This window comes from Salmo trutta, unplaced genomic scaffold (assembly GCF_901001165.1).
Source record: "Salmo trutta unplaced genomic scaffold, fSalTru1.1, whole genome shotgun sequence".
Classification (NCBI taxonomy): Eukaryota; Metazoa; Chordata; class Actinopteri; order Salmoniformes; family Salmonidae; genus Salmo; species Salmo trutta.
Genome location: NW_021822911.1, coordinates 9,643,596 through 9,668,366, shown reverse-complemented (window position 1 = coordinate 9,668,366; position 24,771 = coordinate 9,643,596). Strand labels below are relative to the sequence as shown.

At 39.8% G+C, this 24,771-nt stretch overlaps 1 protein-coding gene and 4 non-coding genes across 5 annotated transcripts in view; all 5 read right to left on the bottom strand.

Annotated features, from left to right (window-relative positions):
• The window catches only part of LOC115186454 (zinc finger protein 271-like), a gene marked incomplete at its 3' end in the record, with an annotated part of 264,983 nt that overhangs the window by 123,828 nt on the left and 116,384 nt on the right, over positions 1–24,771 (bottom strand). The window lies entirely within an intron of this gene.
• On the bottom strand, positions 16,376–16,448 carry trnav-uac (transfer RNA valine (anticodon UAC)). The gene has a single exon. It is a non-coding gene; the product is annotated as a tRNA-Val (tRNA).
• On the bottom strand, positions 16,583–16,655 carry trnav-uac (transfer RNA valine (anticodon UAC)). The gene has a single exon. It is a non-coding gene; the product is annotated as a tRNA-Val (tRNA).
• Positions 23,739–23,811, bottom strand: trnav-uac (transfer RNA valine (anticodon UAC)). Its single transcript has one exon. It is a non-coding gene; the product is annotated as a tRNA-Val (tRNA).
• Positions 23,946–24,018, bottom strand: trnav-aac (transfer RNA valine (anticodon AAC)). The gene has a single exon. It is a non-coding gene; the product is annotated as a tRNA-Val (tRNA).

Genomic DNA, 24,771 nt, shown 5'->3' with positions numbered 1-24,771 from the left:
TCCTCTTCACCCTTCACTGAGCCCTTAACATCTCCATGTATTATTCAGAATGTGATTCAGATTGTTGTGTAATTGTGAGTTGTAATGGAGTCCTTGTTCTCAATGGGACTGCTAAAACAGATAGATAAAGGTGTTAATAAATAAATGCATTCAGCACTAACAGCTCTGAGTGTCTTTCCATCCCCAAAGTTCCTCTTCACCCTTCACTGAGCCCCTTAACATCTCCGTGTATTATTCAGAATGTGATTCAGATTGTTGTGTAATTGTGAGTTGTAATGGAGTCCTTGTTTCAATGGGACTGCTAAAACAGATAGATAAAGGTGTTAATAAATAAATGCATTCAGCACTAACAGCTCTGAGTGTCTTTCCATCCCCAAAGTTCCTCTTCACCCTTCACTGAGCCCCTTAACATCTCCGTGTATTATTCAGAATGTGATTCAGATTGTTGTGTAATTGTGAGTTGTAATGGAGTCCTTGTTCTCAATGGGACTGCTAAAACAGATAGATAAAGGTGTTAATAAATAAATGCATTCAGCACTAACAGCTCTGAGTGTCTTTCCATCCCCAAAGTTCCTCTTCACCCTTCACTGAGCCCTTAACATCTCCATGTATTATTCAGAATGTGATTCAGATTGTTGTGTAAATGTGAGTTGTAATGGAGTCCTTGTTCTCAATGGGACTGCTAAAACAGATAGATAAAGGTGTTAATAAATAAATGCATTCAGCACTAACAGCTCTGAGTGTCTTTCCATCCCCAAAGTTCCTCTTCACCCTTCACTGAGCCCTTAACATCTCCGTGTATTATTCAGAATGTGATTCAGATTGTTGTGTAATTGTGAGTTGTAATGGAGTCCTTGTTCTCAATGGGACTGCCAAAACAGATAGATAAAGGTGTTAATAAATAAATGCATTCAGCACTAACAGCTCTGAGTGTCTTTCCATCCCCAAAGTTCCTCTTCAACCTTCACTGAGCCCTTAACATCTCCATGTATTATTCAGAATGTGATTCAGATTGTTGTGTAATTGTGAGTTGTAATGGAGTCCTTGTTCTCAATGGGACTGCTAAAACAGATAGATAAAGGTGTTAATAAATAAATGCATTCAGCACTAACAGCTCTGAGTAACTTTCCATCTCTTCCCTGGTATGAATGAATGATTGTGATGTAATAAATATGTGTTGGTGCTGCAGGCCGTTGCTGCTCCTTGCAACATTGTAAGTTCAACATCATCTTTCTAAAATGTCCCTTGCCAAATCTAACAGTAGCCTATCAGGAGCCTATCACTATCTAACAGTAGCCTATCACTATCTAACAGTAGCCTATCACTATCTAACAGTAGCCTATCATTATCTAACAGTAGCCTATCACTATCTAACAGTAGCCTATCACTATCTAACAGTAGCCTATCACTATCTAACAGTAGCCTATCACTATCTAGCAGTAGCCTATCACTATCTAACAGTAGCCTATCACTATCTAACAGGAGCCTATCACTATCTAACAGTAGCCTATCACTATCTAACAGGAGCCTATCACTATCTAACAGTAGCCTATCACTATCTAACAGGAGCCTATCACTATCTAACAGTAACCTATCACTATCTAACAGTAACCTATCACTATCTAACAGGAGCCTATCACTATCTAACAGTAGCCTATCACTATCTAACAGTAGCCTATCACTATCTATCACTATCTAACAGTAGCCTATCACTATCTAACAGTAACCTATCACTATCTAACAGGAGCCTATCACTATCTAACAGTAGCCTATCACTATCTATCACTATCTAACAGTAGCCTATCACTATCTAACAGTAGCCTATCACTATCTAACAGGAGCCTATCGCTATCTAACAGTAGCCTATCGCTATCTAACAGTAGCCTATCACTATCTAACAGTAGCCTATCGCTATCTAACAGTAGCCTATCACTATCTAACAGTAGCCTATCACTATCTAACAGGAGCCTATCACTATCTAACAGGAGCCTATCACTATCTAACAGTAGCCTATCACTATCTAACAGTAACCTATCGCTATCTATCACTATCTAACAGTAGCCTATCACTATCTAACAGTAGCCTATCACTATCTAACAGGAGCCTATCGCTATCTAACAGTAGCCTATCGCTATCTAACAGTAGCCTATCACTATCTAACAGTAGCCTATCACTATCTAACAGTAGCCTATCACTATCTAACAGTAGCCTATCACTATCTAACAGTAGCCTATCACTATCTAACAGTAGCCTATCACTATCTAACAGTAGCCTATCACTATCTAACAGTAGCCTATCACTATCTAACAGTAGCCTATCACTATCTAACAGTAGCCTATCACTATCTAACAGTAGCCTATCACTATCTAACAGTAGCCTATCACTATCTAACAGTAGCCTATCACTATCTAACAGGAGCCTATCACTATCTAACAGTAGCCTATCACTATCTAACAGTAGCCTATCACTATCTAACAGTAGCCTATCACTATCTAACAGTAACCTATCACTATCTAACAGTAACCTATCACTCGTTTTTATGTTTAACTTTAAATCAGTTAACGGTGTATCAATGAAAATCTGATATAGAGTGGAATGTACTGTTGACCAACCCATATATTTCAGCAGGGAAGTGTTCCTCACACCATCATTTCAAATGGTAGGACATGTGTCCTGTTGAAGCTAACTGGCTGATGGTAGGACATGTGTCCTGTTGAAGCTAACTGGCTAATGGTAGGACATGTGTCCTGTTGAAGCTAACTGGCTGATGGTAGGACATGTGTCCTGTTGAAGCTAACTGGCTGATGGTAGGACATGTGTCCTGTTGAAGCTAACTGGCTGATGGTAGGACATGTGTCCTGTTGAAGCTAACTGGCTGATGGTAGGACATGTGTCCTGTTGAAGCTAACTGGCTGATGGTAGGACATGTGTCCTGTTGAAGCTTACTGGCTGATGGTAGGACATGTGTCCTGTTGAAGCTAACTGGCTGATGGTAGGACATGTGTCCTGTTGAAGCTAACTGGCTGATGGTAGGACATGTGGCCTGTTGAAGCTAACTGGCTGATGGTAGGACATGTGTCCTGTTGAAGCTAACTGGCTGATGGTAGGACATGTGTCCTGTTGAAGCTAACTGGCTGATGGTAGGACATGCGTCCTGTTGAAGCTAACTGGCTGATGGTAGGACATGTGTCCTGTTGAAGCTTACTGGCTGATGGTAGGACATGTGTCCTGTTGAAGCTAACTGGCTGATGGTAGGACATGTGTCCTGTTGAAGCTAACTGGCTGATGGTAGGACATGTGTCCTGTTGAAGCTTACTGGCTGATGGTAGGACATGTGTCCTGTTGAAGCTAACTGGCTGATGGTAGGACATGTGTCCTGTTGAAGCTAACTGGCTGATGAAGGACAATAACCTAGTATGCCTATTTACAGCAGCATATTTGTAACGGTTGTTGCTGTGTTGAATGGACCAAACTGCAGACGGAATGTGGATACTCATCTTTTTAATATATACGAGCAAAGCATCCACAGGAAAAACAATAACTACTAACTACAGGCTAACATGCTACGTACAAACAAAAGACTAGCAGTGTTAGCACAACCACCCACAAACCCAAGTGACAAACATACTCCTAAATATATGACTCCCAATCAGGAACAACGATCCCCAGCTGTTCCTGATCAGGAGTCACAAGACTAACACAGAAACAGACATACTAGACAACACATACAGACTTCTTCTGCCACGTCCTGACCAAAATACTACACCACTACTCCGCTCTGCTGGTCAGGACGTGAAAATATTATTTAATAGTTGTTATACCAAAATTAATTGATGTCAATTGAATTAAAAAAAATAGAATTTTACATGATAAAGTTCCCAAACTATAACCTACTAAGATAGGCACCTGGCACAATTCTGATTGGTACAGGTTATGAGTCACTTTTGTAGGCATCGTGATTTATGAGTAATGAGAAAACAATCAGCAAAAGCAAATACTTAGATTGAATATGTAGGCAAATTCCATAATCAGTGGACCTGCGTGAGGGGTGTCATGAAGAATGTGGCCGTTTTGAAGGGGCTGATACAGTGTTACCACTATTTAGGGTGTTATGAAGGGGCTGATACAGTGTTACCACTATTTAGGGTGTTATGAAGGGGCTGATACAGTGTTACCACTATTTAGGGTGTTTTGAAGGGGCTGATACAGTGTTACCACTATTTAGGGTGTTATGAAGGGGCTGATACAGTGTTACCACTATTTAGGGTGTTATGAAGGGGCTGATACAGTGTTACCACTATTTAGGGTGTTTTGAAGGGGCTGATACAGTGTTACCACTATTTAGGGTGTTATGAAGGGGCTGATACAGTGTTACCACTATTTAGGGTGTTATGAAGGGGCTGATACAGTGTTACCACTATTTAGGGTGTTATGAAGGGGCTGATACAGTGTTACCACTATTTAGGGTGTTTTGAAGGGGCTGATACAGTGTTACCACTATTTAGGGTGTTATGAAGGGGCTGATACAGTGTTACCACTATTTAGGGTGTTATGAAGGGGCTGATAGAGGGGCGGAGGTAGCTTGTTGGAGTGAACGGCTGTGTGTGAGAGGCTCCTGCAACTTTTTTGCGAAATATTCTAACTTAACCTACTTTATGGCACTTTTTACAACAAACGTTTCTTTCTAATACAATATTGTAACTTTCTATGTGAAAATGCCGAGTAATAAGCGACCAAAGGACAATAAATCCACTTCGGAGGCCTACTCCCCGCCAAACAACGAGACAGACATGACGGAAGGCACAGGTAACAACGTGACACTTACAGAACTTACCCAGGCTTTGGGAGAACTACGTGTTGCTATAGCTGAGGATCTTAAGGCTACTATTGCTGAACTGGACACTAAAATTGAGAGCACCATTCGAACGGTCGCCTCGCAGGGCCAGAGTATTGTGGACCTTGAGAAAGCTTCTGAATTCAACGCTGGTAGGATCGACGAGTTGGAGAAGCTATGCACGTCATTGCAGGATAGTGTACAGAGGCTTTCTGTGAAAGTGGTCGACCTGGAGGGCCGATCCAGACGTCATAACCTTCGCGTTGTTGGTCTGGCAGAGGGGGTGGAGGCTGGCTCTCGCCCCACCGACTTCTTCGCCAAGATATTGAAGGATGCAATGGGATCGGATGTTTTGGCTTCAGATCCCCAACTGGACCGTGCACATCGCGCCCTTGTCCCAGTGCCTCGACCGGGCCAACGTCCTCGCCCAGTAATCATCTGTTGTCACAGTTTCAAGACCAAGGGTCTTATCCTGTGCGAGGCTCGAATGAGGGGCAACCTGTTACATAAAGGGCACCCCTTCCGTGTCTATGAGGATTATACGCCCGATGTGGCAAAGCACCGCGCCGGCTACAGAGATGTCATGACCAAACTCTACAAACTCCATCTTCGCCCAGCCTTGCTCTTCCCTGCAAGACTAAGAATTACCCCGCCTTCCGGAGAGAAGATTTGGCTCTCCTCGGTTTTGGACGCAGGGTTTTCAATTCTTACATTATTCCTATTACCATACCAGTTATTTATTGCTTGCGGGGTCTGGGGGTGATGGCTGGGAAGGGGCAGACGCAGACACCTGGATAGCAAGTTGATGTTTTGTGCTGTTCTGCCTTTGTCATAGCCTGGCCCGCTCTCACGATTAGATTCCCACCAGCCCTCCGTGGTGCTTGTGTCTGTGTAGGTGTGCGTACATATAATTACTATGTGTACTTTATTATTATTTTCTCTTAGCATTTTAGTATTAGGTATGTGTATATTTTAAATTAGTGTAGATTACTATTCTGGGGTGTGTATGTAGATGTGTGTGTGTATCTGTATATATATATATATATATTATTATATTTTTTTTTTTTCCCCCAAATATTTATAAGTATATGTTTTTGGATGTGTGTGTATACATGTGTATGTATGTGTACGCAGATGTGTATGTGCGTAAATGTATGTGTGTATGTATATGTGTGTGTGTGTATGCACGTGTGTACGTATGTGGGTATGCGTGTATGTACTTGCGCGTGCGTGTGTGTGTGTAGGTAGGTAGGTATATGCGCATGTGTGTGTGTATGTAGGTATGCACATGTGTGTATATGTGGATATGTGTGCATGTATGTATGTATATGTACATGTGTATGTATGTGTGTGTGGATGTGTGTATATGTGTACTTGTATGTATGTGTATATATATGTATATATGTGTGTATGTATGTATATAGATCACTATTGTTTTTTAATTACTTAAAAAATGTTGTTTTTTTTTATTGAATTTCTTTATTTTTTTTAAACATTTGATTGGGGGGTACGTTCAATTTATCGAAATCCTTGTTCCCATCTCCTAACCCACAATATGTAATTGTACTGCTGTCTATGTCGGTTGCTGATGGTTTATGTTTAGACCGGCACTGCTTAAAAACCTCTACGGGCTAGGGGGCAGCATTGAGAATTTTGGAAAAAATATGTTCCCATTTTTAACTGCCTCCTACACCAACTCAGAAGCTAGAATATGCATATTATTGTTCAGGTTTGGATAGAAAACACTCTGAATTTTCTAAAACTGTTTGAATGGTGTCTGTGAGTATAACAGAACTCCTATGGCAGGCAAAAACCTGACAAGGTTTCAAGCAGGAAGTACCCTGTCTGACAAGGAGTCGTGCGTCTTACATCTTTTTATTGAAAAGTAAGGATCTTAGCTGTAACGTGACAATTCCCAGGGCTCCAATAGGCTCTCAGAGCCCGGGAAATAACTGAAGGTTTACGAGGGAGCCTCAGGCTGAAACACATTATCACCTTTTGTAAGTGTCGACTCAGAGGACCTTTGAATGAGGCGCGTGCACGAGTCGCTCCTGAGGAGAAATTTTATTCGGCTGTTTAGGCTCAATGCATACTCCCGGTCGGAATATTATCACTTATCTACGAGATAAATGGCATAAAAATTGGTTTTAAACAGCGGTTGACATGCTTCGAAGTACGGTAATGGAATATTTAGACATTTTTGACACGCCAATGCGCCATGCGCGGGACCGTGAAGAAGCATTCTGATAGTGTCTAGAACTCACGAACAAAACGTCGCTGTTTGGATATAACGATGGATTATTTGGGACCAAACCAACATTTGTTATTGAAGTAGAAGTCCTGGCAGTGTATTCTGATGAAGAACAAGCAAGGTAAGAACATTTTTCTTATAGGAAATGTGATTTTGGTGGAGGCTGACCTGGGTGGGTATCTAAATAGCTAGCCCTGTAATGCCGGGCTATGTACTTAGATTATTGCAAAATGTGCTTCATCCGAAAAGCTATTTTAAAATCGGACATATCGAGTGCATAGAGGAGTAATGTATCTATAATTCTTAAAATAATTGTTATGCTTTTTGTGAACGTTTATCGTGAGTAATTTAGCAAACTGTTAGTAAATTCCCCGGAAGTTTGCGGGGGTTATGCTTTTTCTGAACGTCACATGCTAATGTAAAAAGCTGTTTTTTGATATAAATATGAACTTGATTGAACAGACATGCATGTATTGTTTAACACAATGTCCTAGGTGTGTCATCTGATGAAGATCATCAAAGGTTAGTGCTGCATTTAGCTGTGGTTTGGGTTTATGTGACATGATATGCTAGCTTGAAAAATGGGTGTCTGATTTTTTCTGGCTGGGCACTCTGCTGACATAATCTAATGTTTTGCTTTCGTTGTAAAGCCTTTTTGAAATCGGACAGTGGGGTTAGATTAACGAGATTCTTGTCTTTAAATAGCTGTAAAATAGTCATATGTTTGAGAAATTGAAGTAATAGTATTTCTAACGATTCAAAAATCGCGCCACTGGATTTCAGTGGCTGTTACGTAGGTGGGACGATTTCGTCCCACATACCCTAGAGAGGTTTTAACAGTGTAATCTTGTGATGCTATATCTTGCTTATCTCAGGGATTGACCCAAGATTAAGTTTAAGTGCACAATATGTTTAAGTTGCAACTTATTCTGTTTAGGTTTATTAGATGCTATCTGAACACTTTAATCGCGGGAGCCTCCTCAGTTCAGATGTTAGTAGAAGTTCTAGGATAGTGAGAGGTGAACGTATAGTTGGGATTTTATTTTTGTTTTACCTCTTGTTCGAGGTCGCGCCGTGCTTTTTTGGCATCGGCCAGACAATGTGTTTATTATTTTTATTTTCATGTTTTTTTCTCTCCTTTTTGTGTATGCCTGTTAAATGTGGGTTGATGGGAGGGGTAAATGTTGGGGAAAGTAGGGGAACAGGGTGGAGAGTAAAGGTGCTTGCAGGGGGGAGGGGTGGGTTGGATACTGCTCGGGTGTAGGTGCTACATATGCTGATCGTGATGGTTTGGTGCGCTTTCTTACCTTTTTAGTAACTTACATGCTATGCAGGCCACCATAGGAACTACAAATGAGAGGAGGGCGGGGCTTACATTCACTTCCTGGAATGTCAAGGGTTTAAATGAACCAATTAAGAAGGCAAGGTCCTAGCCCACTTGAAAGCACTCTCGTCTGATATTATATTTTTGCAAGAAACCAATCTGAAAAACAATTCTCATAACAGACTTAAATGTAAGTGGGTGGGGCAAGTGTATCACTCTAACTTCTCTGCCAAAACGAGAGGCACAGCGATTCTGGTACGGAAAGGAATTCCCTTTCAACATAAAACCCCTATTGTGGACAAAGAGGGTCGTTATGTGATCGTAATAGAAGAGATCCACTCTACTTCTGTAACTACTAAATATCTATGGGCCAAACATTGATAACCCCTCTTTTTTCAAAAGAGTCCTTGCCCTGATTCCAGATATCTCCCATACTAACCTGGTCATTGGAGGGGACCTCAACTGTGTACTAGACCAATATTTGGATAGATCCTCTAACCGGTGAACCCCTACCTCCTATTCAAGCGAATTCTTAAATACCTACATAAAAAATTCGAACTTATTTGATATATGGAGGATCTCTAACCCTACGGGTAGGGAATACTCCTTTTACTCTCATGTTCACAATGTTTATACTCGAATTGACTACTTTATGGTTGATGCTAAACTACTCCCCTATACCTGTAATGTGAGGTATCATGATATTATAATCTCTGACCACAGTCCACTCACCTTCTCCCTGAGATTGGGTGATGCTAAACTACTCCCCTATACCTGTAATGTGAGGTATCATGATATTATAATCTCTGACCACAGTCCACTCACCTTCTCCCTGAGATTGGGTGACATCGTACCAAACGAGAGGGTCTGGAGGTTGAATCCTCAGCTCCTCACAGAACCAACACTCTGTGAACATCTTAAAGATCAAATTACATTTTTCTTTGATACCAACGACAACACAGAGACTTCCCCAGCATTACTGTGGGAAACGCTGAAGGCTTATTTGAGAGGCTGTATCATCTCCTTTCAGACTGCCAGGAGTAGGCAAAACAGAAGAGAATTGGTAGAACTGGAGGGACAAATTCACTTACTGGATAGGGAGAATGCTAGACACCCATCTAGGGAGAAACATAAAACAATTATGTCTTTAAAATTTAAATACAATCAGATCCTCTCTGCTAAAATTGCTAAATCTTTTCTCTATGCTAAGCAAAAATATTTTGAGTTTGGTGACAAACCACACAAACTATTCGCCAGACAACTTCGTAAAAATGTGAGTGACCGAATGATTCACAAAGTTAAATCTGCATCTGGGGAATTACTCTCTTCCCCCAAAGACATAAATGACAGATTCCGTCAGTTTTATGAGACTTCATATACATCTAAAGCGGATCCTAACCCCTTAATTATGCAAACCTTTTTGGAGGACTGTAATCTTCCTGCCCTGAACCAGGAAGACTCCAACTTCCTGAATAAGGAAATATCTCTTGAAGAAATTACAGAAACAATAAAAACTTTAAAGAGTGGCAAGACCCCGGGCCCAGATGGATACCCTGGTGAATTCTACAAAACATTCAGCTACATGCTCTCTCCCTACCTACACAAAATGTTGGTTCAGGCCAATGAGAATGGAGCGCTCCCATCCACTTTGGATGAGGCGTTTATTACAGTTATACATAAGAAGGGTAAGGATCCGGAAGAGGTAGGGTCATACAGACCAATATCCCTCCTTAATACAGACCAAAAGATTTTAGCAAAAACTTTGGCTAACAGGCTTAGCACTTTAATTGGCAAATTGGTCCATTCGGACCAGACCGGCTTTATCCCTAACAGAAACTCATTCTTCAATCTCAGGCGCCTATTCAACATTATGTGTTCTCAGAGGTTACCTAACGTGGACCTTGCCGTTATATCTCTTGACGCCGAAAAGGCCTTTGACCAAGTTGAGTGGCCCTATCTATTCAAGGTCCTACAGAAATGTAATATTGGAGATGGGTTCATAAAGTGGATCCAGCTTTTATATAGGAACTCCTGTGCGAGAATACTCACTAACCAATCATTATCGCCCCGATTTAACCTTTATAGAGGGACAAGGCAGGGTTGTGCGCTGTCGCCTATGCTCTTCGCCCTAATTATTGAACCTCTCGCTCAAGCGATCAGATCTCATGCAGCAATACACGGCTATAATACTAAAGATACTCTAAATAAAATTTCCCTATACGCAGATGACATTCTCCTCTATGTAACAGAACCCCAAGATAGTATTCCAGTTATTCTGGAGGTGATTAATTTGTTTGGTAACTTCTCAGGATACAGAATAAATTGGAACAAAAGTGAATTAATGCCCATACGGTTGCAAAACACCTCCTGGCTAGAACATCTTCCAGTTAAGCTATCTTCAGATAAATTTACCTACCTTGGAATTGTAGTTACCAAACAATACTCCTTACTATTTAAAGAGAATTTCCCCTCTCTGATGCAAAAACTTAAGGCAAACATACAATTTTGGAGAACTCTCCCAATTTCTCTGCTCGGAAGAATTAATGCCATTAAAATGGTCTTCCTCCCACAACTGCTCTACCTATACCAGAACATCCCAGTATTCATACCTAAATCCTTTCATAAACAACTGGACTCTATTATCAATCCTTTCATCTGGGATTATAAAACACACAGGATAGGTAAAAAACACCTCTGTACATCCAAGATGGAAGGAGGATTGTCTCTCCCTACTGGGCCGCCAACCTCCGCACTGTTACGTTTCTGCTGGATGACGCACTCCCGCCACCCAGCTGGCTTAGTATGGAGCGAGAGGAGTGCCACCCCTTCTCTATTGGTGCTGTGATTTTGTCACCTGTCAAGCTGGAGATGTCACTTTACCGTAACAATCCTATTATACATAGCACAGTCCAAATCTGGAAGCAAATTAAAGTCCACTTTGAGCTTAGACCAATATCATTCATGCTTCCTGTTGCCAGGAATCCCTCCTTTGCCCCCTCTAACCTTGATAACACCTTTGAGCGTTGGGGAGAGTTGGGGATAAGTACCATAGGGGATTTATATATAGGGGGGACCTTTGCTTCCTTTGAATCGCTGAGGGAAACTTAATCTTCCCAGAAGTAACTTTATCAGATACCTACAAATTAGAGACTATGTTAGAAAACACCTCCCAACATTTGGGAATGCTAAACCTTCCATGTTTGACGGATGCATAAAAATATGCCCCACCTCAGACAAACTGATATCTTGTATATATGACGCTTTTCAATCTGTTAGCGCACCGTCTACTGATGCCATTAAGGCAAAATGGGAGGAAGAACTAGGGACTGATATTTCGGTGGCAGACTGGGAGGACAGCTTGGAGTATATCCACACCTGCTCCGTTAACTCCAGACATCATCTCATACAATTCAAGGTATTACACAGATTACACTACTCCAAAACCAAACTGCATAGGATATTTCCTGGTACATCCCCTATGTGTGATAAATGCCAGGCTGAGCAGGGTACACTTCTCCACTGCTTTGCCCTATGCTCTAACTTGTATGGGTATTGGTGTGGAATTTTTGGGGTCCTCTCTGAAGTTCTGGAGACTTCAATAGACCCAGACCCGCTTCTGATAATCCTGGGAGTGTCTGATTCCCTAAACGGATTAACCAACTCCCAAAAACAACTAATCTCTTACAGTCTCATTTCGGCAAAAAAATTAATCCTGTTGTTTTGGAAAAAGAGGGAAGCGCCCTCTACCAAATTATGGCTCAGCGAATTGGCAAACACTGTACACTTAGAAAGAATTACATATATTTTGAACAATAAATTATCAACATTTGATCAAATCTGGCAGCCTTTCCTCTCTTACTTGGACCAGGCGGCGCTGTGAATTTGCACTTAACGCACTCTCAATTGTCATACGGTAATCTACCTTTGGGCAGCGTGTGCTGGCCCCGCCACCCGAGCAGTTGGGAGGGGAATAGGGTGGAATAAGGGGGGATAAAGTGGGGTATAAGTGGGGGGGCTACATCGACCCTTTTTTTCCCCCCTTTTTTATTTTTTTTATTTTTTCTTTCTACCTGTCCTTGTTTTGTATGTCTTGTTTTGTAATATTTGTTTTGTGCCCAGAACTCTGGGTCTTTTGGTTAATGTCTGTTCTCTTATGTTTAGATAAGAACTGTAAACTTGTCTTTTATACCTATACACCATTCTTGTGTATGTGTTCAATAAAAAATATTTGAACCAAAAAAAAAAAAAGGGTTTTCATAGATTGAAGTACAGTATTGTATCCAAGGGTAGCGCATGTTCAATTAAGTTTAAAACTAATGATTGGGGGGAGTACAATAGAATTATAAGCATTTTTAGGTTTTGTTTGTAGTTAACTTTTGGGTTTCTGAATCGGTGTAGTATGAGGAAATGCTGACCAAGTGGTTATTTTATGGAAAAAGGAGCTCTTTGGGGAAAGGTTCCTAGGATATCTTAAAGGGGTATACACACATGGCATTTTGACGTTTTGTTTTCTGAGTTTTAATTAAACACGTGGAATTCTTTTGATAGGGAATGTTCTGGGAACTTGAGATACAGAATGTAGATAAGGTTATTAGCTTTCATTTGTCTAATGTAGTAAGAAAAAGAAAAAAACAGTTCTGAAAAGGGGGTATGACTTTTTGACCCCACTGATGACTTTTCCTTTTGTGGTCTGATCAGCCGCAATGAAAAGCCATTTGGATGGTGATTTTAAGGTCATTTGGGATACTGACTTTAAGGAAATTTGGAGAACTGATAATTATGATGGAGTTAAAGTTCTTAGACACAATTGATCATTTGAACCAATGAGAAGACAAAATGACGAAAAGGGTACAATAATTTTTCTCTGGGGAGTAGTTCCGATTAGTCATTTTGATCTGATTATGTTACGTGAATATCGTTTGATAAGTAGGAGTACTTTTTACATTATCTAGATAAGTTTATTTTCCCTTAGGAAGTCAGCTGTGGTTGTATTTAGTGGAAGAGATTTAACACAACAAGACTGGAATTAATATAATAGTAATATTATATTTTGTTGTTAAATAAGTTTTAAATGGTAGACTTATGTCAACAGGACAGGAATATATGACATCAGTAGGTAATCCAGGATCATTGAGGGTATCGAGATAAATTTAAGTAGCTATGGAATAAGACAATGAGACCTCTAGTACTCCCCTGCACTGCTGAGACCTTGATGGGTTGGAAGTAGGAAGAGAAGATAAAAGGGACACAGAAGAATTAGATAACGGTTAGTGAGTGGAGACCAGCATAGTTAAATTATAAACAGGTGAGGACAGAAATAACACTGGGAGAGACAGAAAAGACATAAGAATAGAAGATAGAAGGATAACTTAGTTAGGTTCATTTAGTTAGTGTCTCCATGTATTAATATCCTATCGGCTCCATAGGCATGTATTATAGTTTTGATTTTAAGTTATGTTTGGTAAAATTCGCTAGGAAAAGATATGATAATTTAGTGGAAAGTAGTTAAATCTTAAAGAAGATAAGACACTTCATAGAGGAATGCACAGGGTAGCTAAGGATGAATGCCCCAGGGAGAATTGGACATGTGGTAAATGGAAGGGGGCAATCCTAAAAGAGAAGGGCTGACATAAGGATAATTTACTGATCTTACCAAAGACATTGTTAAGAAATGCAGCAGAATTGATACATGGCTTGAGCCATGTATAAAAAGGGGGAGTATAGTAGAGCAGGCGATAGAACAGGATAGGATGCTACTAGAACAAAAACATTTTTTGTAGAATGTCCATTCCAACATTTGGAAATGGACTTATTGAACTATTCCGAATTGAGGGGAAGAAGGGGTGTTTAACAATAACTGATAAGTATAGCAAATGGGTAGAAGCATTCACAACTTACTGGGTGGACATGATTATGGTAGCTAGAATATTAGGACAAGAGATCCCAGTATCAACACTAGGGATTATATCTCTTTAAATGATGGATGACAGTTTAGCTAATCAGGTAGAGCCTATAGAATGCCAGAGTTAGGGAGAATAGAAATACCAGAACAGGTAGACATATAAGTTAAAGATATACTAGCAGAGCACATGAGAAGACTGTTAACCAAACCCGTATGTCCAAGATTTTGTGTCCAACAGGTGAATTGCAGGAGAAGGTGATTCACTCAATCCAACTAGGAGACTGGGTGTGGATCCAGTCCCTGAGGAGAAAAAACTGGAAGCAGTCCCGTTGGGAAGGCCCATACCAGGTGCTATTAAACCATTGCCTTTGCCAGTAGGAAAGCTGAGAGAGTCACATGGGTCCACGTTACCCACTGCAAGAAGGTATGTACACATATGAGCACTGATGATCACACACAGAGTTAGGAGAAGAACCGAGAACCAATAAGGTCCGGGGGTTACCTCCTTAACGAAGATTTCCTATCCCGACCGTTCATCACTGTGTGTGCTCCTAGAGGTGTGAGTATGGGGTGGTACCTAGCAGAGAGACTAAGGGCAGGAGAGGGTTGGCGGTTTTTGGGAAGAGTAGAGGCTCTGAGCTGCATCATAGTCTAATCTTTCTGATACATTCAGATCCAACACCTTCTGGTACTAATCATACGATACCGTTGTCATTGAGAAGAAGTAGAAGATAAACTATATAATACACTGATGAGTGACTTACAGAATAAGGAATCAAAGAAGATCAAGATGTAGAATTTAAGGTAAACAAACAATTTCCTGGGGAAGCAGACAACTGTACAGGAATTGGGGTTGGCCAGATTGAAGTACTCAGCCAACCCACCTGGGTTCACCTAAATTCCTGATGAGCACCAGTGTTATAGATACAAGAATGGCACCGAGAATTGAGATGATTTTAACGGCTGGAAAGGTAATCGTTAATGTGACTGACTTAGGTTTGAAAGCACAGGAGAAAATGTGTAAACTCATAGCACCTATGGCTGATGAAGGGTGGGCTAGTACCAGCAAAGGACGCATACGACAAGAATTACCACAAAGGGTGGTTAGGAACTTGCGCCCTGGGGTTATTGGTCCAACCAGTTTGAATTAGTGATAAGAGACCAGTTATAGGAGGCTAAAGTAAGTACAGGAGGAGTTTTGATAAGGATGGGAATGGCTTTGTCTAGATGGATGCTATTGGCATCCTCAGGGAGGTTCCAGATGAATACAAAGTTATGAATCAAATATGTGAAGGCTTTAACACTACATTATGTTGGTAGTTGACAATAAATAATAATGTGGATTGAATTAATGACATCATTTAATCAACAGAGATTCATGAATGAAACAGGGGATGCAGTAAAGAGGTTCTCTGACCAATTAGCCGCCACCACCTTGTAATAAAGATAATCTAACGTTTTACCTAATGATCTATAAGGAGGGCATTTGCACAACATGCTTCACAACAGCACACAACAAAATTCCAGAGACATATTGAGCAACCAACTGATACCAATCACGACCACACCCAGAGACAGATGGCTGACTTAAGCACTCACACAAAAATGTCAAGACATGAAAGCGCCCTAGCCACACGAACTGACCACTGGTGTAAAAAACAACATTCCATGAATATCGTAACCAACCAGACACGAATTAGCAGAAAAACACACTTAGGGGTGTTGGACTCCGAGGACAAAGGACACTGCCCAGGGCCAATGGGAAGTCGACACCACCTGGAGAATGGACCGTCCCTCCACTCATCGACCAGTCAGGAGAGCGGACCTACTAGACTCAACCTACGTCAACACACTGTTATTTCATTGTATAAATTGGATGCACACCATGTTTCGGCGCTCTCTTCCGCTAGTTCCCTATGAGCTAAACGAAGGAGTCCGTGCACGCTTTGCCAAATATCGTTGTCTCATAATAAAATGCCTTACTATAATTGAATCCACCCGGTCCAGCGTCCTGACTTGGTCTCCTTCTCAAGTAACTGATCATCAACACGTGTCAAAGAGCACTGTTTCCGCCCGGTTTCGAACCGAGGACCTTTCGCATGTAAAGCGAACGTGATAACCACTACACTACAGAAACCGCTGCTCGATCTTTCTGCAAGTGGTAAACCGAATTTTACCGATATTCATGGCACGTATTCGAATTTCCAAAATAAGGCATTAATGAATTTCTCTGTTACCACTATGATACTTCTTGAATGTGTCAATGAGCGTTGTCCCCGCCCGGTTTCGAACCGAGGACCTTTCGCGTGTAAAGCAAATGTGATAACCACTACACTACAGAAACTGCTACTTAATTTTTCTGCAAGGAGTAAACCGAATTTTACAGATATTCATGGCACGTAATCAAATTTCCAAAATATTGAATTTCTCTGTTACCACTATGGTACTTCTTGAATGTGTCATTGAGCGTTGTCCCCGCCCGGTTTCGAACCGTGGACTTTTCGCGTGTGAAGCAAACGTGATTTTTATTTTTTATTATCAAAAATGTTTGTTTACAATATTTACAGTACAATCTACTGTTTACAGTACAATCCACAGAGAAGAATACAAAAGACACTAGACTAACAGAAGCTGGTGAACAATTCACCCCCTATCAAATTCAAGGGACCCAATGAAAAACAAAGTAAATATCAAAACAGTGCTTTCAAAAATTATAAGTGATACCTCCACTCTCCTCTCGTGAAATTAACCCACTCCCTTCAACAAAAGATTCATCAAAATGTTCCATCCCATAATTAAACAACATATCTATGTGTTTACTGAACAGTGCTATAAAGATACTCCACACCTGAACCCTCTTTCTGTCAAAAGAAACATGATTCCTCCTACAAAAAATAGCATACCTCACAAAACTCAAAACCATATTCAACAAACACACATTAACACCCTCACATTTACCAGACACTCCAAATAACAAAAGTTCCTCCCACGCATACTTTTTCACGAAATCTCCCCCCCAGTTTCTACATAACATTTCCTTAACTTTACAAAAAAAATATTTTAAATCCTCACATTCTATAAACAAATGCATTAGAGTTTCCGGGAAACGTCCACATACATCGCATTCCCTTTCTATCTCACCATTAATTTGCTTTAACACCACCTTTGTAAATATTCTATTATGTCTTAATTTGAAATCATTATTTTCACACTCCTTACTATTATATTTTACATTTAAATTTTCCCATATCTTTTTTTCATCTAATTCCGGAAAAACTACTTTCCAAAATTTCTCAGCAGCCGGCCTTCTACACACTTTTCCTACCATTATTCTATACAATCTTTTCACTGGTATACTAGATAAATGTACTTTCTTCTTACTGCTACCAATGAACAAATTAGGAAATACAAATAAATCTTCTCTTTCAACTTCACTATTTATTAAATCAACCCATTCTCTTGGTATACTATTCTTTATCTTGTTATACATATTATTCACTGTTCCCCTTCCCACCTCTTCATCCCATTCATTGATTATGTCAAAAATAGCTTCCCCAGGTAAAAACCCTGGAATTGCCTCATATGTATAATCTTTTATTTGCCGTAGACCTGCACTCATAAATACTTTATTATACAAAACTTTTTCTTTGTTCTTGATTTTCTCATTCAGAAATATAGGTTGATTCATAATCAGGTCAATATGTCCACATTCATAATATACATTAGGCAACAACTCTGCCCATGCATTTAGCACCTCTTTATAAAAATCTGGTACCTTTTCAAACATTGCCCTTTTAAGCCCCATCAAAAAACCATTATCCTCACAACCACCACTCTCCTCTAAGTAGACTTTAAAGAAGTGTTTCCAGCCATAATCTTCACTGTCATACAAATATTTCTTTACTGTTTTTATCCTAATAGCTTTTCTTTTGACATCTAAATCTACAAGTTTTAAACCTCCATCCACATAGTCAGCAATCAATGTTTTCTGAGCTATTCTCACTCCTTTACCATCCCATATAAAATTTGACACCACATTATTCAATTCATTTAGGACCCACTCCAGCATGTCCAGGACTCCCAAAACATACACAAATTTGGATAATACCAAAGCATTTGCAACAATTACTTTCCCTTGTAACTGAAGTTTTCTATTTTTCCAGAAATTCAACGTTAGCTTGACTTTATTAAGGATCCCAGTCCAAGTTATATCTTTTGCCTCTTTCTCCTTTACACCAATGTTTACTCCCAGCACTTTAATAAAATCCTTTGCGCTCTTGAATGGAATCTCACACCCTTTTACATTGATATCCCCAACAAACATTATTTCAGTCTTCTCTATATTAACTTTAGCACCCGATGCCTTGCCATATATATCTATGATTTCCATAATGCTTCCAATACTTTCTATATCCTTCACAGTACAAGTAGTGTCATCAGCGTACTGATGTACAACACTGACACCACCACCTGGGATTCCAACACCCCTTACTTCTTTATTACTATTTATCAATGTAGCTAACGGTTCTGTAGAAACACTGTACAGCAGAGCTGACAAAGGACAGCCCTGCCTTACTGACCTCTCCACAGGGAAAGTATCTGTTAACACTCCGTTACATTTCACACAACTTTTAGCCCCACTATACAACAGGTTGATCCAAGATACAAACTTTGGCCCAAACCCAAACCTCTCCATAGTTTGTAATAAAAAGCTGTGCTCCACTCTATCAAAAGCTTTGTTAAAATCCAAACTTAAAACTATACCACCTTCATTTTTCATTTGATTAACAACATCCCTAATTGTACAAATTACATCTGCAATATCTCTTCCAGGTATGCCGTAGGCTTGTGTTGATTCAATAATACTCCCAATCACCTTTTTCATCCTATTCGCTAACACTTTAGTCAGTATCTTATAGTCCGAATTTAGAAGGCTAATAGGCCTATAATTTTCTAACTTTAATCTACTGCCCCTATTTTTGAATAAGATCGTTAACATTCCAGTTGACATAGACTCAGGGATTTCCTTATTCTCTTCCATATAATGAAACACCCTCACTAAAATGGGTGCCAAAATATCTACAAAGACTTTATAGAACTCATTTGTTAAACCGTCCAAACCCGGACTTTTATTACCTTGCGTGCTAACAATTGCTTCCTTGATTTCCATAATCGAAATCTCTTCATCACACATCATTCTCTCTGCCTGCGATACTTTGGCACTAATTGTATCCAACACTTTTACAACACACACTTTATCTACATCATTCTTTTTGTAAAGATTTCTGTAAAAGTTTTCAACTGTCTCTAAGATCCCAACAAAATCGTTTACCTTTACACCTCTTTCATCTTCCAACTCTACAATGTAACTCTTAGTTTGTTTTCTTTTTTCCAGACCCAAAAAAAAGGATGTACATTTCTCTCCCTCCAAAGCGTACTGTGCCCTGCTCCTAACAATAGCACCCAAACATTTCTTTTTTTCATAACTACCCAGCTCTGCATGGATTTTCAAATAATTCACAACATCATAGTCTGGATCCGTATCAGCCTTTTCAAGTTCATGCAACATCCTATTCCTAAGCATTATTTCTTTCTGCTTATCTAACCGGTTATGATTTTTTGCGTACCTAATACTCCTATTTTTTACTTTTACTTTCACTTCCTCCCACCATAAACACACATTCTCTTTTAACAGTACATTAGACATTTCATCATTAATACATTCAACAATTTCATTTCTATATCCTTCCTCCTTTAACAGACTGGCATTTAAACACCATACACCTCCCCCTCTCCTCTCCACACCAAAACCCATTTCAAATGACATTACTGCATGATCACTATATGCTGTAAAGGTATATGACACCTTCTTAACATTCTGCACCAATTCTTGTTTTGCTAGACATAAATCAATTCTGCTTTGTTTTAATTCCTTTAGAACCACCTGCCTTCTAGAGAATACTCTTCTGTTTGGATTTTCAGCCCTCCATATATCTACTAGATTCTCCTCATTCATAAGTTTCCATAATGCATTTCTAGAAGAGTCATATCTGAATTTAGCAAAACTAGAGGCATCCATTCTACTACACCTCACATTAAAATCTCCTATCAGTATACAGTTTTCTGAGCACAGTGTTTTTAATTTGTGAAACATTTCTCTCCTTTCAGATTCAATATTTGAAGCATAAACATTAATTAAACGAAAAACTACATTTTGAACTTCAAATTCAATTACAATAAGTCTACCATCATTGTCAGCATATATTTGTTTTACATTCTGCACCACATCATTTTTTATCAAAATAGCCACACCACATGTTTTATCTCCTCCATGACTACAAAAAATTAAATCAGACCATTTACTCTTAATCTCCTGCATTTTGGATTCTGTCCAATTGGTCTCTTGAAAACACAACATGTCTGCCTTAACAGACACTAATACCTGCTCAAATTTTCTCATGTTTCTCAAACTGTTACCGTTTAGGGATGCGACTGTAATCATTATTAATGTTTGCAGAAGTATAATCAGAGTCAAACAAGTCCTTTCAAATGCTACTTTTTCTTTTTTCCAAATCCCATCATCTCCCTGGTTTTCGACAATGACCTCTTATTTTTTACAAACAACTGAAGATCCTCACCATCTATTTCATCATCCGTCTCTTTATTCGGATTTTTTGGGGGGAGCGGCTGTGAAGCCTTTTGAAAAGTGCGCTTTAACAGTGCCCGTGACTTCAGTGGACCCAACCCACTCTTTGGTGTAATTCTCACACAGGCTTAAAGTTGGCTCAGGCACCTGAGAAGCACCTTGCACCATCTCCACCTGTGTATGTATTTCACCCATCATGTGCTGCTGTTCCACCTTGTCAGCAGCAGAGACTAAAACCCCGTCTCGTGCTTTGCCATAAGACATTACAGGCTCTTCAAGCTTATCTGCCATTGTCTCTGGAGTCACACTCTCCATGTCACTCTCATCCTCTCTCTCCATCGGCACACTCCCCTCCCCTTCCTCAGACGTGAGGTCCATTGTTTGCAAAAGTAAGTGATCTTCTCCCTTATTACAGCTACATCTAACTTTGGGTCTGTCACACATTTTGCACACATTTCCTATGTTCCGACATTCTCTGGCATAATGCCCTTGTTCACTACATTTGTGGCATGTGAATTCCGGACATTCCTTTAGTATGTGCCCCGGCTGAATACATAATCTACATACCTTCACTTGATTGTCGTGGATTACACGAAAATATTCAAATCCCTCGACAGTGTTAAATTTAGTAGAATATGGCAAGGATTGCACATTGTCTGTAAACTTTACCTTGCAAAATCTCGTCCCATCTACAATGTCCGTTCCTGGCCACATCCTCCTCTTGATTGGCGTGGTCGCCTTCACATTCCAGCCTTTTAGTTTCTCTTCTATCTCCTCATCCGTAATGTATGCGGGCAAGTTCAAAAAGGACACCACCAGCTCATCGTTCCCTAATTCTTTAGCCATGATTTGACAGTTCTTTATCTTTAGCCCGTCTATTAGTCTTTCTTTTCCATTTACATGAGACATTGTTATTTCATACTTATTTCCGTCTTTCATTCGACATCCCAGTATTGCTCCGCAAACTTCCTTTATTCCTCTCAGCAATTCCATCGTTGTTATTTTCCCTTCTCCACTTATTTCCAAGTTCACCGTCAGTTCCTTCTCATATGTTCTTTTTTTCAGTTCTTCGTTTAACATTCTGATTTCACTGTTGTTTTTTCTCGTCGTCGTTTGTATTCTTGATGTCGAAGCCATGTTGTCTGTCCGGTTATTTTAAGCAATATCCCCCAAACAGCTCACGCTGATGGGGGACAATAGCAAAAAAAGTTTCACAGAAACTTCACTACAGTCACTCACAAACTTTCAAACTTATAAAGCAAATAGACCTCCAAAAACAACGATATTCTCTCTCAAGCACTCAGACACCTGCTTCTCTTCCACTTCTGAAACTCCAAAAAGGGGCGTGTGAAGCGAACGTGATAACCACTTCACTACAGAAACTGCTGCTACATTTTGCTACAAGCAGTAAACCGAATTTTACAGATATTCATGGCACGTATTCGAATTTCCAAAATAAGGCATTAACAAAATTCTCTGTTACCACTATGATACTTCTTGAATGTGTCATTGAGCGTTGTTTCCGACCGGTTTCGAACCAAGGACTTTTCGCATGTGAAGCAAACGTGATAACCACTACACTACAGAAACTGCTGCTACATTTATCTACAAGGAGTAAACCAAATTTTACAGATATTCATGGCATGTATTTGAATTTACAAAATACAGAATTTATGAAAATAACTATTCTCTGTTAAAAGTATAGTGCCTACTGCACGTCTCAAAGAGCACTGTTTCCGCCCTGTTTCGAACCGAGGACTTTTCACGTGTGAAGCAAACGTGATAACCACTACACTACACAAACTGCTGCTACAATTATCTGCAAGGAGTAAACCGAATTTTACAGATATTCATGGCACGCTTTCAAATTTCCAAAATTAGGCATTTATGAAAATAACTTTTCTCTGTTAAAATTACAGTACCTTACTGGACGTGTCAAAGAGCACTGTTTCCACCCGGTTTCGAACTGAGGACCTTTCGCGTGTTAAGCAAACATGATAACCACTACACTACAGAAACTGCTGCTACATTTTGCTACAAGGAGTAAACCAAATTTTACAGATATTCATGGCACGTATTCGAATTTCCAAAATACAGAATTTATGAAAATAACTTTTCTCTGTTAAAAGTACAGTACCTACTGCACGTGTCAAAGAGCACTGTTTCCACCCGGTTTCAAACCGAGGACCTTACGCGTCCTCGGTTCGACGTGATAACCACTAGACTACAGAAACTGCTGCTACAATTAGCTGCAAGGAGTAAACCGAATTTTACCGATATTCATGGCATATATTCGAATTTACAAAATAAGTCATTAATGAATTTCTCTGTTATCACTATGATACTTCTTGAATGTGTCAATGAGCGTTGTCCCCGCCCGGTTTCGAACCGAGGACCTTTCGCGTGTAAAGCAAACGTGAAAACCACTACACTACAGAAACTGCTACTTAATTTTTCTGCAATGAGTAAACCGAATTTTACAGATATTCATGGCACGTATTCAAATTTCCAAAATAATGAATTTCTCTGTTACCACTATGGTACTTCTTGAATGTGTAAATGAGCTTTGTCCCCGCCCGGCTTCGAACCGTGGACTTTTCGCGTGTGAAGCAAACGTGATAACCACTACACTACAGAAACTGCTGCTACATTTAGCTACAAGGAGTAAACCGAATTTTACAGATATTCATGGCACGTATTCGAATTTCCAAAATACAGAATTTATGAAAATAACTTTTCTCTGTTAAAAGTACAGTACCTACTGCACTTGTCAAAGAGCACTGTTTCTGCCCGGTTTCGAACCGAGGACCTTTCGCGTGTAAAGCAAACGTGATAACCACTACACTACAGAAACTGCTATCTAATTTTTCTGCAAGGAGTAATCCGAATTTTACAGATATTCATGGCACGTATTCGAATTTCCAAAATAAACAATTATTGAAATTCTCTGTTACCACTATGGTACTTCTTGAATGTGTCAATGAGCGTTGTTTCCGCCCGGTTTCAAACCAGGGACTTTTCGCGTGTTAAGCGAACGTGATAACCACTACACTACAGAAACTGCTGCTACATTTAGCTACGAGGAGGAAACCGAATTTTACAGATATTCATGGCACGTATTCGAATTTCCAAAATAAGGCATTAATGAAATTCTCTGTTACCGCTATAGTAATTCTTGAATGTGTCAATGAGCATCGTTTCCGCCCGGTTTCCAACCAGGGACCTTTCGCATGTGAAGCAAACGTGATAACCACTACACTACAGAAACTGCTGCTAAAATTATCTGCAAGGAGTAAACCGAATTTTACAGATATTCATGGCATGTATTCGAATTTCCATAATACAGAATTTATGAAAATAACTATTCTCTGTCAAAAGTACAGTACCTACTGCACGTGTCAAAGAGCACTATTTCCACCCGTTTTGATTCGAGGACCTTTCGCGTGTAAAGCGAACGTGATAACCACTACACTACAGAAACTGCTGCTACAATTAGCTGCAAGGAGTAAAGCGAATTTTACAGATATTCATGGCACGTATTTGAATTTCCAAAATACAGAATTTATGAAAATAACTCTTCTCTGTTAAAAGTACAGTACCTACTGCACGTGACAAAGAGCACTGTTTCCACCCGGTTTCGAACCGAGGACCTTTCGCGTGTTAAGCCAACGTGATAACCACTACACTACAGAAACTGCTGCTACATTTAGCTGCAAGGAGTAAACCGAATTTTACAGATATTCATGGCACGTATTCGAATTTCCAAAATAAGGCATCAATGAAAATCTCTGTTACCGCTATAGTACTTCTTTAA